Source organism: Bison bison, unplaced genomic scaffold, assembly GCF_000754665.1.
Source record: "Bison bison bison isolate TAMUID 2011002044 unplaced genomic scaffold, Bison_UMD1.0 scf7180017864530, whole genome shotgun sequence".
NCBI lineage: Eukaryota > Metazoa > Chordata > Mammalia > Artiodactyla > Bovidae > Bison > Bison bison.
Genome location: NW_011495080.1, coordinates 4392850 through 4399770, shown reverse-complemented (window position 1 = coordinate 4399770; position 6921 = coordinate 4392850).

The following is a 6921-nucleotide window of genomic DNA, read 5'->3' as shown; positions in this document are numbered from 1 at the left end:
GAGGATTTTTTTCTTTTCTCTTGCTTCGTTTTGCTCCGTGGACTTTTGCTAGTTTTGTCATGTCTAAGCACTCTTGAGACCACCAGCACAAATGCGTTTAGCAGAGCCCCTGTCATCAGCCCATCAGTCCTTTGTCCCATCTTCTGTACCAACCCCTCTACTCTCAGGCTTGTAATTCCCAGTTCAGAGAGAACTGGCCGGATGGTGAGTGTCTTTGATGTCCTTCCACCACTTCAGCTGTGTGGTTGGGCTGTTGCCAGTCAACAAACAAGGTATCAGTCTCAGCTGTTTCAACTGAAGAGATTGATCCTTTTTAAATAAAATCTGTCAGGGTGAATAACATGACTCTTGGGTGCTCTGACAGGGAAGGGTCATGCTAGCAATGAAATATCAGGCCACAATCAGAGAGGAATGTGTATGGTAGCTCTAGACCTCGCCAATTACAGAAAGAGAACTAGGGGACAAGTTTGGGTGAAAGGATGGCAATAAGGTTAATATTTTTTTCTGGGGGCGGGCAGGCAATGAGCCAACTGATTTTGTAGTATAATTATAATCAAAAAAAATTATAATCATATTGTAGAACTGAAAAGATAGCCACAATAATCAAAGTCAGGGTATATTAAGTGACAGTCTGTGAACTGCCTTTACATTTAATGCAGAACTGTGTAGATGTGTGCAAACGTTTGTTTTTCTGGAAAAAGGAGTCATATTTTCATCAAACTTCCAAAGAGGTCAACAATCAAAGAAAAGGTTCAGAAGCTCTTACTGATCTAATCCAATGCCCTCATTTCGTAGAACCCATCCAATCACAACTCGTCAAGCTGCTGTGCTAAAGCAGAGTTGCCAGGTGAGGGATTAGCAGAAATCAATCACAGGAAAGGAGCTTTCCTAATGAGACTTTCTAAATCCTTTAGCTTGTTGCAAGGCTAAAAATACTGGAAAAAGGACCAAAGAGGGGCTGCAACATCTAGAACAGTAAAGACACTGTTTTTCTGCTCTGAATATTTCAGGCATGATATTTCCCACGATCATTTTCTATGTTCAGGAGTACAATCTCTCCAAAGATAACTGCATCACTTACAGTAGCAGGACCTGCACGTAGGAGGTGCTGACATCAGTTAGCAACACATGCCTGGACTCTCGTGAATCTTCCTCTCACCAAGAATACACAGATGACTCGAAACTCTGATCAGTCAACTCCTGGGTTCACTCACGACCAGTGAAAATCACCTTCACGTTTTCTCTGTGCACCCCGTGGACCATAGCTTACCAGGCTCCTCTGTCCATGGGATTCTCCAGGGAAGAATACTGGGGTGGGTTGTCATACCCTCCTCCGGGGGATCTTCCCAACCCAGGAATCGAACTCTCATCTCTTAGGTCTCCTGCACTGGCAGCTGGATTCTTTACCGCTAGCGCCACCAATAAGTCAGACACAACTGAAGTGACTTAGCACGCATCCCACTTTTTCTCAGCCATTTGTTTCCAAGGTAGCATTGCTCAATCTTGTCATCATCTAGCACGTTTCTGTTTCTGAAAGCTTTTGTTTTATTTTATAATTTTTAAAAGCTTTATATAATTTTTAATCATTGCTGTTTTGTAGTTACTGCAAAATACTGTCTATATTCCTCATGTTGCACACTATACCCTTGAGTTTATCTTATACCCAGTGGTTTGTACCTCCTACACTGCAACTCCCATATTGTCCTTCCTCGCCCCTCCCCACTGGTAAGTGCTAATGTTAGTTGTTCAGTCATGTCTGACTCTTTACATGGACTGTAGCCTGCCAGGCTCCTCTGTCCATGGAGTTCTCCAGGCAAGAATCCTGGCGTGGCTCCTGCATTGGCAGGCAGGTTCTTTACCATCTGAGCCACATGAGAAGCCCCCACTAGTAACCACTAGTTTATTCTCTATATCTGTGGCTCTGCTACTTTTTTTGTTATATTCATTAGTTTATTGTATTTTTTAGATTCCACATATAAGTGATATCATACAGTTTTTGTCTGCAAGCTTCCATTTTAAAGTTCTCCTCCTGGCAACTACTTTATCTACCCATTATTCCCCTTTATCTGTTCATTTGCAACTTTGACCTCTCTACTTCCCTGACCCTTTAATTTTCCCCACACTCTTCACCTCTGTTCCCCTGATTTATCTTTCTTCAACTCTCTTGTCTCATTGCTTTCCCATTCAACCACCTGGCCAGACAGCATTCCTTTACTCATCCAACTGCCCACCTTCTCTGTTTCTGTCTGAGTCTTCTAGAGAATATAGGTCTGTATACTATGTGCTGTATTCTCTCTCTATAGAATTATATACATAATTACATATATACAATTCTCTCTATATATATTCTCTATGTCTAAAGAATGATATATGATTATATAGAGAGACATGTACATTACATAGAATTATGTATCTCATATATTTTGTATATATATATAGAGAGAGAGACAGAGACAGAAAGAGATTAAGATTCACTTAAGGAATTGGTCTCTTGCAGTGATGGAGGCTGAAAAGTCTAAGATCTGCAGTCCCAAGCCAGAGTGATCAGGAGAGTCAATGGTGCAAGCTTCAGTCTGAGTCCAAATTTAAAGGCAGGAGAAAACTGATATTCCAGCTTAAAGACAGTCAAGCAGAGAGAGAACGCTTTCTTACTAAGCCTTTTATTCTATTCAGGCCTTCAGTGAATTGGATGAGGCCCACCCATATAGTTTTATTTTTTAAAGTGTTTCGAAAATTTTATTGAGTTATAATTGGTATACAATAAACTAGATATATTTAAAGTATACAGTTTGAAAAACTTTTATATATGTCTACACTCATGAAACTGTTGCCACAATCAAAATAATAAACACATCTGTCGCCCCCTAAGTTTTCACTGCACTCCTTTGTAATTCCTCCTTCTAGCCCCTTCCTCCTGCTGCTGCTGCTGCTAAGTCACTTTACTCGTGTCCGACTCTGTGCAACCCCATGGACTGCAGCCTACCAGGCCCCTCCGTCCATGGGATTTTCCAGGCAAGAGCACTGGAGTGGGGTGCCATTGCCTGTCAATTGCCATGCAACTACTGATCTGCCTTCTGTCACTATAGATTCATTTGGATTTTGTAGAATTTTGAAGAAATAAAATCATATAGCATACTCCTTTTTTCTTGGCTTTTTAAAAATTATCATAATTATGATTCATCACCATCACTGTGTGTCAATAGTGAATTCCTTTTTGTTGCTGAGTTGTATTCCATTGTGTAGATATACTACCATTTGTTTGGTCACTCACCTGATGAACATTTGGGTTTGCAATTTGGGGTTATTACAAATAAATCTGCTATATATTACATTTGTGTATATCTTTGTACAGACATATGTTTTCATTTTTCTTCAGTAAGTACCTAGAAATCAATGGCTGGGTCATATGGTAGGTGTATGCTTTTTTTTTTTTTAACTTTTAATTTCTTATTGGAGTATAGCCAATTAACAAGGTTGTGATAGTTTCAGATGAACAACAAAGGGAACTCAGCCATATGTATATGTATATTTCCATTCTCCCCCAAACTCTCCTCCTATCCAGGCTGCAACATAACATTCAGCAGAGTTCCCTGTGCTATACAGTAGACCCATATTGGTTATCCATTTTAAATATAGCTGTGTCAGTCCCAAACTCCCTAACTATGTAGGTGCATGCTTAATTTTTAAGAGGCCACTATTTTTTAGGGTAAATGTACCATTCTACATTCCCACCAGCAGTGTATGTAGTGAATGAGAATGCCGTTACTCCACCTTCTCCCCAACACTTCGTATGATCAGTCTATAATTTTAGCCATTCTAATGGGTTTGTTGTGGTATCTCACTTGTAATTTTAATTTGTATTTTTTAATGGCTAGTGATATTGAGCACTTTTTCATGTGATTAATTGTCATCTACATATCTTCTTTGCTCATGTGACTTCTCAAATCTTTTGCCCATTTGAATATTTTAATACAACTTCTTCTTAATATCCTTTTTTTTTCTTTTATGGTTTATATTTTTGGTATTGTATTAAGAAATCTCTGTCTAAAGTCACAAATATTTCCTTCTGGAAGTTTTACAGTTTTTAGCTTTATAGTTACCTCTAAAATCCACTCAGAATTTTTTTTTTAATTTGGCATAAGGTATGAATCAAACTTTTTTAGCATATAGTTGTCCAGTTGTTACAGAATCACTTGAAAAGACTGTCTTTAACTCCATTGAATTGCTTTTGTCTTTGTTGAAAATCAGTTGGCAATATATGTGTGCATCTGTATCTGACTTCTCTAATTTGTTCCATTGCTGTACTGATCTATCTTTATGCAAATATCTCACTGTCTTGATCACAGTATCCTTATAGTAAGTCTTGAGATCAGGTAGTGTTAGGCCAAAATTGAACACAACCTCTCTTTTAACTTATACTTTTAACTTACACTTATACTTTTATTCTTTATCTTGATGAATGGTGGCATCCATTCATGCAGAGCGTCCTATTGGACTTCTTCCTCCACTCCTGCATTTTATCAATTACAAGCACTTCTTTCCACCTTTACTGTGGCTATTCTCAGCCACTATCATCTTTTCATTAAATATTAAAACTCAGTCTTTCTGTGAGTGTGTCTGTCTCTCTCTTTCTCCAAATTTTAAAGTTCATAAAGACAGAAATCATATCTACCTTGTCACCGATGTATCCTAAGTCCCTTGCATGGGGCTCAATAAACAAATTCAATGAACAGATTAATTAGTTAACTTATCACCTAGATTCTTCAACACATGCAAACCAATCTTTTAATGGGTTTTCTCTAGTCTTGGCCCAAATAATCCATTCTCCACCTTTCACTGGAATAATTTTTTAAGCAACTGTGATAAAGTTCATTTCCTTGTAGACCTCTTCAATGGTCCCTCATTTCCCTCAATATCATTTCCAAGTTCCTTAAATTGATTCCCACCTCCCTCCCTAACCTGGTCATACCTCGTTCTCTGGCCCCACCTCTCCTCATACCCATCCCTAACATTATGTTGTATGCTCTCTCTCACCTTTTGATCTTAGTGGTGCTGTTTTCCTACTTGGCACAATGTTTTACCCTCCTCTTTCCTCTTCCCTTCCATCAGGCTACTTCCTGGTCACCTTTCATTCTTAAGTTGTGGTGTTATCCCTGACTCCAGCCCACATGGGTTCAATTTTTTTCCTATTTGCTCCCAGAGCACCAGGTATTTCCACTTATCCATACCCACAGGAGGCTCTGTGAAAACAGAGAATGTGACTATTTTGTTAATCATGTATTCCCAGCATCTAGTATAGTACCTGGCACAAAGTGGGTGCTTGATAAATACTTGTTGAATAAATGTTGCATACCCTGACCTACATAATTTAAACTTGAGTGATTTTGAAAACAAGATTAACCTTGTTTCAAATGCATTGTTCCATACTAACAGATTTAAAACTCTTTAGAACAGTCAAACTTAATACCTTCAAGAAAGGTTTCATTTTGATATATATGGATGACTTTCAAAGAAATCAAAGTCTAAATCAGTGCTTCTTAAATTTAGTGTGCATGGAAATCATTTGCAGACTTTGTTAGGAATTCCAGATTCCTGAATCCTATTCTGAGTTTCCAGTTCAATATAACTTGAAATGGAACAAGGATACTATAACATTTTTAATTAATTTATTTTTTATTGAAGGATAATTGCTTTACAGAATTTTGCTGTTTTCTGTCAAACCTCAACATGAATCAGCCATCAGTTCAGTTCAGTTCAGTCGTGTCCGACTCTGTGACCCCACGGACTGCAGCATGCAAGGCCTCCCTGTCCATCATCAACTCCTGGAGTCAGCCATAGGTATACGTATATCCCCTCCCTTTTGAAACTCCCTCCCATCTCCCTCTCCATCCCACCCCTCTAGGTTGATACAGAGCCCCTGTTTGAGTTTCCTGAGCCATACAGCAAATTCCCGTTGGCTATCTATTTCACATATGGTAATGTAAGTTTCCATGTTACTCTTTCCATACATCTCACCCCCTCCTCCCCTCTCCCCATGTCCATAAGTCTATTCTCTATGTCTGTTTCTCCATTGTTTCCCTGTAAATAAATTTTTCAGTACCATTTTTCTAGATTCCGTATATATGTGTTAGAAAACAGTATTTCTCTTTCTCTTTCTGACTCACTTCACTCTGTATGATAGGTTCTAGTTTAATCCACCTCATTAGAACTGACTCAAATGTGTTCCTTTTTGTAGCTGAGTAATATTCCATTGTATATATATATACCACAACTTCTTTATCCATTCATCTGTTGCTGGACATCTAGGTTGCTTCCATGTTCTAGCTATTGTAAATAGTGCTGCAATGAACAATGGGATACGTGTGTCTCTTTCAATTTTGGTTTCCTCAGGGTATATGCCTAGAAGTGGGATTGCTGGGTCATATGATGGTTTTATTCCTTGTTTTTTAAGGAATCTCCATACCATCTTCCATAGTGGCTATATCAATTTATATTCCCACCAACATTACAAGAGCGTTCCCTTTTCTCCACACCCTTTTCAGCATTTATTGTTAGTAGACTTTTTGATGAGGGCCATTCTGACTGGTGTGAGGTGATGTCTCATTGTAGTTTTGATTTGCATTTCTCTAATAATGAGCAATGTTGAGCATCTTTTCATGTGTTTGTTAGCCATCTGTGTATCTTCTTTGGAGAAATGTCTCTTTAGGTCTTTTTCCCACTTTTTGATTGGGTTGTTTGTTTTTCTGGTATTGAGTTGTATGAGCTGCTTATATATTTTGGAAATTAATCCTTTGTCAGTTATCTCATTTGCTATTATTTTCTCCCATTCTGAGGGTTTTCTTTTCACCTTGCTTGTAGTTTACTTTGCTGTGCAAAAGCCTTCAAGTTTAATCAGGTCCCACTTGTTTATTTTTGTTTTTA